Below are 12,451 nucleotides of genomic sequence, written 5' to 3'. Positions count from 1 at the left end.
CCAATCCATACCCAAAATCACATCGAATTCCTCAAGGGGAAAATGAAGTAGGTTAGCGGGAAACAAGGTTTCCGATATAGAAATAGGAATGTCGGAGAAAGTGAGGGAGCAAGAGAACATTTCTCCGGAAGATAAGGATATAGAAGTTTCTTCACTAGGAATGGGCTCAAGGGTTAGTTTTTCCGAGAACTTGGAAGATATAAAAGATAAAGATGCGCCGGTATCAAATAAAATGAGGCAAGGTTGATCAAAAATTGAGAACATACCCGTAATGATATCGGGATGAGCGGCGGCTTCGGCTCGACTCATGACAAAGATAGTTCCTCTTGGCCTAGCATTTGAAGTAGGAGCATTCTTCTTCTCGGGGCAATCGGCAACACGATGTCCGGGCTTCTTACAATGAAAGCAAGTCAAGGGCTTGCCATAGCATCCAATTCCGGGGTGCGCAGCTTGCCTACAATGGTAGCACTTACGGTCCTTCTCAAGTTCATTAGTTGATGTGGGAGCTTGTCCTCTAGGTTCTTGGACTCTTAGTCCTTGTCCTCCATGGTCTTGTATCCTTGGCACAAACCTCCTGTGGTTGGCATAGTTTGGTGTAGAAGGCACAAATGGTCTCTTGCCATGAAAGTTAGAACGGTAAGAATGAGAAGAGGAGTGGGGCTTGGCTTCTTCTTCAATGGCCTTCAAAGAGCTTTCGGCCCAAATGACATCATCATAGACTTCCACAAAGGTAGTTGAGTTTCTTCTCACCATGCTTTCCACTTTAGGGTTCAACTTGTTCTTGTAGAAGTAGACACGATCCTCTTCATCTTTCACGAACTTGGAGGCATAATGAGCAAGTTAATTAAACTTGTCGGTGTAGGCTTGAATTGATAGCTTCCCTTGCTTGAAGTCCATGAACTCCTTCAATCTTTGTTGTTTGAGCTCCTTAGGGTAGAAGCGAGTCTCCACAAGTGACTTAAAGCGGTTCCAATCAAAGTTGGGGTCTTGAGTAGCGGTAGGACCGGTCAAAGTCCACCACCTATCGGCTTCCTTCACAAGAAAGTGAGAGGCTAATCTCACCTTGTCCTCCTCTCGGGCATCAAAGAGAGAGAAGTTCTTCTCCATATCACGAAACCACTCCGAGAGAGCAACGGGATCCACTTCACCACCATAGGTCCTAGCCTTGTTCCTTGCTAGTTGACTTGCAATCCAAGCATAGCTTCCTTGACGGTTAGCTTCATGAGGAGGGGGAGCGGGTTGAGCATTTTGTTGGTTAGCAAGCACTTGAGTGAGGGCTTGCATGATAGCATTTTCCACATTGGTCGCTCGTACCATCTTTTTGCACAAGAGCAAACAAGTTAGAACCTATCACAAAACATACACAAAAAGGCTACTAACTTAGGTCCTTAATTCTACCCATCTCTCATTCATTATTCAAGGTCAAGTAAGAATTTTAAGTTGGGGTACACGTGTGTGCGTCGGGAGCAATATATGCTCTGATACCAACTGTGACACCCCTCGTTGAGGCAACTAAATATAACTAGTAAATCGTGGCGGAAACACGAGATTTTTAAAACTTTTAAGGCTTCTAGTGAAGTCCAACGCGAGGTATCACCAACACGATAGATAAGTTTAGATAGTTAAAGTTAAGTTTGTTGGAATATGTGTCCTCCGACAATAATGCGATCACGACTGTTGATCATGATGATCACATGTTTAAGTCTCATTAAAATGAATACAATTGGGAAGTAATATTGTTACTGTCAACTGGTCAACATATATCGGTAATGATTGGCTGACTAGAGTTTAACATTATTGTCGTGTGACGGTGGTGATCGATTGACCCCTAGGTCATACCTAAAGGGCAATACTCTTAATTGATTATTTAATTAATCGTATAATGTTGCGAGTTAATTAAATTACTTGAAAATTGACGGACGATTTTGGAAGTAAAATTTACGTATCATATTGAAATGTGATTAAATAAGATACGGTCTGAGTAATTGAATTGTATCATTACTCGGATGAAATAATTGTTTAATGTAACAATTAAATTGAATGAATTGTTATAAATACAATCAGTTGTGATTTATAAATTGGTAAAATTTTTGGCACAAGTAAATATGAAATTACTAAGTCAATTTTTTGTATGTGACGTATTTTTATTAATACGTTGATTTTTAATATGTTAAAAATACATAACAAATATATGTGACATGTGACATGTAACATATAGACAATTGACAAAAATAATATGGAATCCATATTATAGAGTGGGCCGAAAATTAGAAGGATTTAAGCTAATTATAAGTTGTTTGTAATTAGTGGAAAACACAATGATTAAAAGCAAACCTAGCCATGCAAGCCTATTGTTCATTGTGAAGAACAACTTTTCCATGCATTGGCTCTCCTAATACCCTCCTCTTACACGGTTTTGAGAAGGTAAATATCATCATTGTTTTTCCTATAATTTTTACCTAATAACACTAAAATGTATTAGATTATTCATTCATTCAACTCATCCAAAATATAAGTTCTAGTGAGAAGAAATTTCCTCTCTTCTTCTCTCTTAAAAACCGAAAATATTCAAGTGTTAATAAATATTTTTGGTTCAATTTTCTTCTTAATTAATATTATACTAGTATTTGTAATATTAATTAAATTAAGAGAAGCCTTGGGTATAAAGCTTGGGGAGAGATCTTATACTTAGATCTTGTTCATCCATAAAGGAAAAGCTCAAGAACAAGAGAGATAGGTGATCTCTCTTGTGCCCTAATAGCCGAAATCCATTTTGTAAGGACATGATTTCTCCTCTATTTATATTATTGTTTGCATGCATAAGATCCGTTTTAATTTTATGACAAATTATTTAGACATATATGAGTATGTTAATATGTATATGAATCTACATTTCCTTCAATCGGTATCAAGAGCCACGGTTGTTTGCATGCAAATTGGTTAAAAGTTTTTCCGAGTTATATGAATAACAAATAAAACTTGTAAAAATTTGTGTTATTATGATATATCACGAAATTATTACATGCATGTTAATATTTCTGGTCCTAAAATGTTTTAGGATATTTTGGTTAATTTTTCGGATTTTTATTGTTCATAATTTACTATAATGGCATTTAAATGTGATTTTATGAGTAAAAATGTCATTTTTGGTCGAAAATTAGCTATACTTCGAATTTTAAGTTGATTTTTGGATATGTTGTCACATATATTATCTTAAGATAACCTGTAAATTTTCATAATTTTTGGATTTGTTATGCTCGAAAAATGAATTTTTCATTATTAAATTCGGATTTAAGAGAAAAATAGGTTAATATGAGTTAAATTTCGAATCTGGTCATAGAAAATTAATATGTTGTCACATGCAATTTTACAAGATGTGTGTAAAATAATTGGCTATAAAGAAGTCCTTTTGCATGATTTATGAATTTTTGAAGAAAAATAGCATAAATAGTGACATTATTAGTGGAAAATTAATAAAACATAATCTATGACTTAGGAAAAACGTTTAATGTTGCATTTTATTATATTTTTCAGATCTAAAATTGAAAAGTTAATGAAAATAATTTTTCCCTTGTTTTTTTTTGTGATTATTTTATTAAAATTGATAAACCGCAACATTGTTTTTCCGGAAAAATTTCGAAATTTTTAACCTAAGATTTTGAACATTATGAGTGTCATGGAATTTTTCCAGAATGTTCATGAATTTAAATTTCAAATTTTGAATTTATTTGAAATTTTTAGATTTATTTGAAGTTTAATAGCTTATTTTGTAATTTTTGGTCCATTTATGAACAATTTTGTAAATAAAAGTTAATTATGGTCAAATTATTAGTGAAGACTATATTTTGAGTCCTAAGAGGTTAGGGTAATTAACTTATGCATAAATATGAGTTTATGTAATTTTTGTGATTATAAAATGTTGAAATCACGCAAATCCGTAAAAACCAAGTAATATACGATATTGGCTAATTAAAAGGCGATTTAGCATAAAAAATTGAGCATGTTCATACATATTATAATGCTGCATTTTTCTTTATGATTGTCATAATTTTAATTTATGTAATTTTGAATTATGTAATTTTACTTAGTATGGCCTTAGATTTTAATTGGTATTTCCCGAAATGTATGGGAATATCGATTCGGTTGTAATTTTATTGTGATCTCGTATCACCGTTTTGTAATTTAATAGATTTATTTTATTTTAGTTACAAATGTATAATAGGAAATTATGTAATTTATTATGTAATTTTATTCATTCCGGAGTTCCTAAAGACGGATTTCTTCAAGAATGGCGATACATAAAGACGGTGTTACCTCGAGATGCGTGCCACAACCGAAGTTCAAGGGACCAATGGAGTTGGTTTCCGAATATGTAATAGATTAATAGTTTTTCTATTTTAGGAAAGGCCATACTAGGATTTATTTATCTTTATGCTTGCATTTTATTTTATGTCACATGCATCGCTAAATCGCCATAACTAAAACATGCATTGTCTTCTTTTATCGAGTTTATCGACCGTGTCAATTAAAATTATCGTAGTTCACCGCTTTAGTTCACTTAAAACGTGATAGATAATAAATTGACATGACCTCTCGCTAAAACTATCAATTGAGACATAGCCTTACCAAATAGTAGAAACCATGAAAACCTATTTCGCGAGGGAGTGCGCTCGGCCCCACCGGGGTACAAACCTTGTTACGTAGGGGAAGTGGGTGATGAATGTTAATCCACCGAATTCATGTTGATGAGGGATGTATCGGCCACACCGTGCCCAAGTTAATGTGGGTTTGGATCATGGACACATTTATTCGAAATTTGGATTGAACTCAACAAAAGTATTTGATAAGGGATGTATCGGCCCCACCGTGCCCTTGTCGATGTGTTTTGGGCTATAGATAATAGTTAATGTAATATTATCGACCAAGAGTTCTAAAAGTAGAATCGATTAAACGTTAATCCACCGAGTTATATTGATGAAGGATGTATCGGCCCCACCGTGCCTAAGTCGATATAAATTTGGGTCTTGGAATCATTTATCTAGTTGGGTAGAGGTCACTAGAAAAATGCGTAAAACTTGTTTAAATCATACATTTTACGAGTATAATTAAAACGACAATTGTTTTACTCCTTATATTTTGTTTTGTAGACCACTTCTTTTTCATAACAAATGGCAACATCAACACCAACTCCTAATGCTACACCACTCGCTACTTCATCTTGGCTCCGATCCTTTATGGATCGATGTAAACTTGAAAAGAATGGGTCAAATTTCTCCGAGTGGGATGCCCAACTCAAATTAGCCGCCGAAGGTGACGACAAGCTTCGTTACCTTACCGAGGCCTCTCCACCCGAACCCTCCACTAGGTCCACCGCGACCACGAGGGAAGCCTATGAGACTTACCAAAAGGAGTCCGCCGCAATGAAAAATGTCTTAATATTTGCGATGGAGGCGGACCTCCAAAGGAGAGCCTTCAAAATGGGCAATGCTAATGAGATTTACTCCAAACTTGTGACCATGTTTTCACAAACTCCGCGGATCATCCAATATGAGGCGGCCGCGGCATTCTTTGATCTCGACTTCAAAGAGGGCCAAAAGGTTAGCCCTCATGTGCTCAAACTCATGGAGCTTGTCGAGACCTTGAAAATTCAAAGGGTTGAAATCCCCAAAGAACTCATCGTAGATAGGATTCTACACTCCTTGTCCAAAGTCAAGGCATATGTGCAATTCCGGGTGAATTTCAACATGCAAGACAAGGACGTGTCTCTTGAGGAGTTGCACAAGTTACTTGTGCAAGCCGAGAGGGACATGGGGTTAAATGTGAACCCTCCCAAGGATGTGCTCAATATAAGCACAAAGAGTAAGGGGAAGTTCAAGAAGAATGGGAGAAAGGGCAAGAAGCAAGCTCCCACATTCACCAAAGCTAAGTCTTGTGAAGCTAGCACCTCCAAAGTCAAGAAGGGTCCTCTTGATAAGTGCCATTATTGTAATGGCATGGGGCATTGGAAAAGAAATTGTTCCAAATACCTTGGTGATATCAAAGCTGGAAGAATTACTCCAGTAGGTAAATGACTATCCTTCTTTTATGTTTCAAATTCAACTATGGTAATATGATGCAAAGTTGTGATAATGTATCTCCCTTTTTATTGTAAATAGGGCCTCCACCAAGCAAAGACAAGGGAAAAGAAAAACAAGCATGAGATACCATGGAGAAGCTAAGGATAGCTTTTATGGAGCTTTGTTTTTCATTGTCTTATTTTAAGTTATGTTTTGAATTTTAGAACTTTAAGTTTCCGTGTTCGACATGGAAAGGTATTTTGGATAATGGTTTGTATTTTGGATGATGGTGACTTGGTTTGCAACCCAAGTCACCCGTTTTATCATTTATCCTTATGTTCTAAAATTTCATCCTTAAATGCTTGCGTTTTGAAACATAAGATAATTCACTTAAAAGTGATCCAATAGACAATTATAATGACGGGTTTCATTATATGTCCACATGCTTAAGGCTTGTGTATGATCATTTATAAAGTAATTTTGAGTCTATGAACTCTCTTAAAGGTATGTCAATCACCAAGTACACATATAAAATCAATAACTATTAGTCTATCTATGAGATAGTTCTCCTTATACTTCAACATCATTAATTTGTGTCTCATATGCTATCTTTGAATGTTTAGTGTATTCATTCTAAAGATAGAGTGGGAGAAAAATAAGGACACAACACACAAGGCAAGATAAAATTGTGTACTTGTGTAAATGAAGATCTACGCAAGAGAGAATGATTTGAATAAAGGTATATCTATTTACATAGTATGCCGAATAGATGAGATCTATGGTAGTAATCATTAGAGTATATTCTCAAGATAACTACACGAGGAGACCAAAAGAAGGTTTTGGAAGAAAAATGACTAATGTAAAGTCTCAACAAGTTTTTGACTTAGTTTATGAAACATTTGACCAATAGTTTCAACCTTGAGATTTACTTAAGAGCCTAAATGAATCAAAGTAACATACTAGTTATGATCAAAATCAAGTTGCAAAGATTGATATTCCGATATCTTCAATAGCCAACGTTTTAACCACGCAAATGTCATTGCTTAACCTCGCTATGAAATGGTTAATCCTCCTTCCGAAAGAGTATTCCGAAGGACGTATTCTAGATATTGTTTATATTTGAATAATGACATTGCTACACATCATTATGACATGAGTGTGTTAGAGATTTAAAAATCTCTTTCCGTAAGGTTGAGATGAGACCACTTCAAAATAGGCATTTTTGAAAGGATATGATGGGAACATATATGGTTTTATCCTAGTAACTTGGCAAAGCAATTTATATTTATATCCTTGACAAATTTCGATTGAGAAGTCAATTTCGAAATATGTTGAATTGAGTGGGAGTTAGGAAATTCTCATGTGAAGACATGGAATTTAGTGGGAGCTATCATCCTTGAATGTATAAAACTCATTACTCATTAAAGAATGACGAGCTAATACCTTCTTTCATAAAGAAGGTTTTGAGTTTTCAATTCTGGATGAAAATGGACAATGATGAATCCAATTACATCATGGGACGTTGGATTAGTATTAAAGAGATACACATCGTATCAACATTTACATAGGTTATTCATATGAATGAAAATGGGATTACCATTAGCAGTCATGGTAGTTCATTGAACCTGAGAACGGTTGATCTCATGATTATTAGTAACTAATGTTTCCGCCATTAGAATAATCATGTACATGTCCAATTTTGAATCATATGCATAAGAGCATGATGATTGGTTGGTGAGAAACCATTAGCAGTCATGGTAGTTCATTGAACCTGAGAACGGTTGATCTCATGATTATTAGTAACTAATGTTTCCGCCATTAGAATAATCATGTACATGTCCAATTTTGAATCATATGCATAAGAGCATGATGATTGGTTGGTGAGCCATAATAGAAACGTCATGAATTCTCGAGTAGAATCCGATGAGCGATTTCGGTGTTTGACGGAATACTCGATTATGTGACAATAGGTTGCACATATATATGAAATCCGAACACAGGTAAGGATTTATGAGAATCCTAAAACTTTCGAGCTAGAAAGAGAAATGAGAAGCTTTGGAAAGATGCTTGGTTGAATAAGAGGTTATTCAAAAACAATCTTTCCTAGTAAAGCTAGGACTTGTGAGAAGTGCTAAGCTGAATAATCTTGTAAATTGTTACAAGATTCTACAAAACATATACCTAGTGCATTGTGTGTGGATGGAACACTTGATCAGTACAAGTTGTATTATTCATCGCAAATTCGTTCGTTATGAGATGATCGATAAGGAAGTTCTTTCAAGTTAAAGAACCAAAACCAAGGTCGAGAACCTTGATGTGTACTTGGTAAGATTCATGCTATGAGAGAGAACATGAATGTGAAGGAAAATGCAAGTGTAAGAAGTTTGAACACATGGACACATGGGATGTTAAACTTCTATTGCAATCAATAAGTGTTTACACTTATGATAAACATCACAAGGTTGCAATATGATATTGACTACCCGAGTGTGATGTCGACATTTGTCGTATGAGTTATTCTTAACTCACCCTGTACATTGTTATATCCAAACGGGTTGTAGAGACAATTGAACCCCGTTAAAGTGAACATGGATTAACATTGTTTTTGCCCATAGTTACTTATATGAGGTGACGTCTCGAAGTGACTTGAGTGTGAGGCGATTGATGGCAAGTTCAAGTGCCATAGAGTCATGTGAGATGACTAGTCGATCACATAGGCAGACTGTTAGGAACATTTTGTCGGGCCTAATGACCGCTTATAGAGTTCTGGCAAATTTATATAGCCTGGTCGTGGCGAGAGCTACTATAGTATTCAAATGAGTCGATTCTTTTGACTAAAGACTATTCACCTAAGATGGCACAGTTTCAGATTAACTTTGATTTGTGTTACTACGACCTTCGTAAATGGGGTCAAATGGGCATATTTTGGGTTATGATGGCTGTGGCTAGTCGAAGGGAATGAGTGCGATAGGAATTGTCCACCCCTTGTCGGGTTATAACAATATCTCGGGGGCCACTCGAGGAGTAATGAATCGGAAATGCGTGGCCACGCTCGGATGGCATCCGAGTGGATAAATCCGGTCAATCGGTTATTCTCCGGATCGAGGAAACCACTCTCGATATGATCACTTGCAAGTACGACCGAAAGACACCTTGCATTGAGTGGGAGATAGTAATAGGACAAGAGAATTGGTGACGCACACTTGTCGAGGACAAGTGGGAGATTGTTGGAATATGTGTCCTCCGACAATAATGCGATCACATTTGTTGATCATAATGATCACATGTTTAAGTCTCATTAAAATGAATACAATTGGGAAGTAATATTGTTATTGTCAACTGGTCAACATATATCGGTAATGATTGGGCGACTAGAGTTTGACATTCTTGTCGTGTGACGGTGGTGATCAGTTGACCCCTAGGTCATACCTAAAGGGCAATACTCTTAATTGATTATTTAATTAATCGTATAATGTTGCGAGTTAATTAAATTACTTGAAAAAATTGACGGACGATTTTGGAAGAAAAATTTACGTATCATATTGAAATGTGATTAAATAAGATACGGTCTGAGTAATTGAATTGTATCATTACTCGGATGAAATAATTGTTTAATGTAACAATTAAATTGAATGAATTGTTATAAATACAATCAGTTGTGATTTATAAATTGGTAAAATTTTTGGCACAAGTAAATATGAAATTACTAAGTCAATTTTTTGTATGTGACGTATTTTTATTAATACGTTGATTTTTAATATGTTAAAAATACATAACAAATATATGTGACATGTGACATGTAACATATAGACAATTGACAAAAATAATATGGAATCCATATTATAGAGTGGGCCGAAAATTAGAAGGATTTAAGCTAATTATAAGTTGTTTGTAATTAGTGGAAAACACAATGATTAAAAGCAAACCTAGCCATGCAAGCCTATTGTTCATTGTGAAGAACAACCTTTCCATGCATTGGCTCTCCTAATACCCTCCTCTTACACGGTTTTGAGAAGGTAAATATCATCATTGTTTTTCCTATAATTTTTACCTAATAACACTAAAATGTTTTAGATTATTCATTCATTCAACTCATCCAAAATATAAGTTCTAGTGAGAAGAAATTTCCTCTCTTCTTCTCTCTTAAAAACCGAAAATATTCAAGTGTTAATAAATATTTTTGGTTCAATTTTCTTCTTAATTAATATTATACTAGTATTTGTAATATTAATTAAAATAAGAGAAGCCTTGGGTATAAAGCTTGGGGAGAGATCTTATACTTAGATCTTGTTCATCCATAAAGGAAAAGCTCAAGAACAAGAGAGATAGGTGATCTCTCTTGTGCCCTAATAGCCGAAATCCATTTTGTAAGGACATGATTTCTCCTCTATTTATATTATTGTTTGCATGCATAAGATCCGTTTTAATTTTATGACAAATTATTTAGACATATATGAGTATGTTAATATGTATATGAATCTACATTTCCTTCAAAGTTTACAACACAAGTCTATTTATTGGGGAAAAGATATCCCACGAATGAACATGTGTCTAAAAGTAGGTGAGTCTATTAAAGTGATAGCTAAATAAGGTCCAAGGTAAGAACTCGCTAGCACACACGGTCTTCCCCACTTAAGCTTCATCACCAACCTGTCATTCATAATAAATATGAAAGCCACAGTCAGTGGGGAGTAACTCAGGGTTCTCCCCGCCACAATATGTCAAGATACAAATAATTAGGAATTTAATTAAACAAACAAGCATAAGAATAAATACTTACGGTAACAAGAGAATCATGATTAGTATACGAAATGCAATAAGAGTAGTTACGCATAAATGAGAGAAGAATAATTAGGTCAAACGGTCAAATATTGACTCGACTCAAATGTAAGACAAATTACAAAGTATGGACTCAAACAAGACAACCCTCTAGACTCCAACCTCTTGGTAGGACGACGATCATAATACGGTCCTAGTCTAAACCTGGCCAGACTCTCGGGATAGACGACACCCGATTCGACAAACGATACCAAATCGTATCCAAGACTCCAAATATGGTACACCTAACCGTGCCCGAAAGTCGAGTAACCTCAAATCGGAACCTTGTCACCTAACCGTGACCCCCGGTCCGAAGAGGCGGAAGGAAAAATAGCCCAACTCGGAAACAATGGCACCTAACCGTGACCCAATGTCCGAGGGCAAATAAATAAGGAATGTCAAGTCGTCACACAATGTAAGTCGTCACACTTGGATCACAAATACGAGTAGTAATGATTGCACAAACATAACGTAAACAATTCATGTGAAGCATGCATAAGTACGAGAGTATAACAAATATCAAGTACTTCCATGATAAAAGAGTCTCAACACACCATACACAAGCATTAGGACCAAAGTTAAGATGCATACCCAACAAGAAACTCAAAACCCAATCTATAACAACAAGTTTAGTACTCGACTACAATAAGGGTCAACTTCAAACGGTCATAACTTGAGTTCTATACATGATAATGAGTTAAAACCAGTTGGAGGTGATAGCTTATCCACTTACGGTTCTAAAGGTAGGTCATACGCCTCAAACAAACAAGTAACGAAGAAGTTATGGCCATTTTACGAAAACTGGTCCAGGCTGAGTGCGCAGCCTGCGCCGAGATGCTGATTTGCGCGACACAACCAATTCACCTTCATCCCCAAATCATTTTTTTATCATGCCATTACCATCCCAATTGCACCATATATTACCCAAGTAACTTTATACAAGTATTAAGGGTGAAATCAAAGCATAAAAGAGGGATTAAAACACAAGGTTCGATTCAAATTCAAACAATTCCAAACTAACAACTTCATGACATAATTAAGCACAATTATTAAGCATGAATGAGACGGAGTCTTTACTAATTCATCCATGTATACAAAAGATTAGAAACTTCTTCAAACCACCAAGAGAGATTCCACACAAAACTCAATCAACAACAAACAAGTAAAAACATGTAAAGAATCTAACTTTAACACACATGTGAACAAACTATAACATATATAAACACCCAAATTGACATAATGTCGAGTAACCCATCACCGTTACCTTTTTGCACTTCAATCTTCTAAAGACTCGTCAATGATGTAGCTATCCTCCTCCGGGTTGTCCAAGTTCTCCCCTAAACACAAAAATAAAGGTATTAAGTCAAGAATCCACATCCTTGGAAGATGAGAATTTCGAAATAGAGGAAAAGATGGCAACTTTCTTACTTAGAAAGAAGGGAAATGAGAAAAGGAAGAGAATGGCGCGAAAAGGAACAAGATTGGTGAAGAATTGAGTGAGATATGGTGATTTTAGGGTTGAGTGGAGATGGTTCAACAATGGTGGTGTGGTTGTTGGGAGATTTCAGAAATTAGGA

The 12,451-nt window shown here is 35.6% G+C and overlaps 1 long non-coding RNA gene across 1 annotated transcript; it reads right to left on the bottom strand.

Annotated features, from left to right (window-relative positions):
- Positions 1–1,238: 1,238 nt before the first annotated feature.
- On the bottom strand, positions 1,239–12,451 carry LOC141657204 (uncharacterized). The gene is made up of 3 exons (XR_012548677.1): positions 12,303–12,451; positions 12,139–12,211; positions 1,239–1,317 (listed from the first exon to the last, which is right to left on the bottom strand). It is a non-coding gene; the product is annotated as an uncharacterized LOC141657204 (long non-coding RNA).

This window comes from Silene latifolia, chromosome 5 (assembly GCF_048544455.1).
Source record: "Silene latifolia isolate original U9 population chromosome 5, ASM4854445v1, whole genome shotgun sequence".
NCBI classification, from domain to species: domain Eukaryota; kingdom Viridiplantae; phylum Streptophyta; class Magnoliopsida; order Caryophyllales; family Caryophyllaceae; genus Silene; species Silene latifolia.
This window is presented reverse-complemented; position numbering and strand designations above follow the sequence as displayed.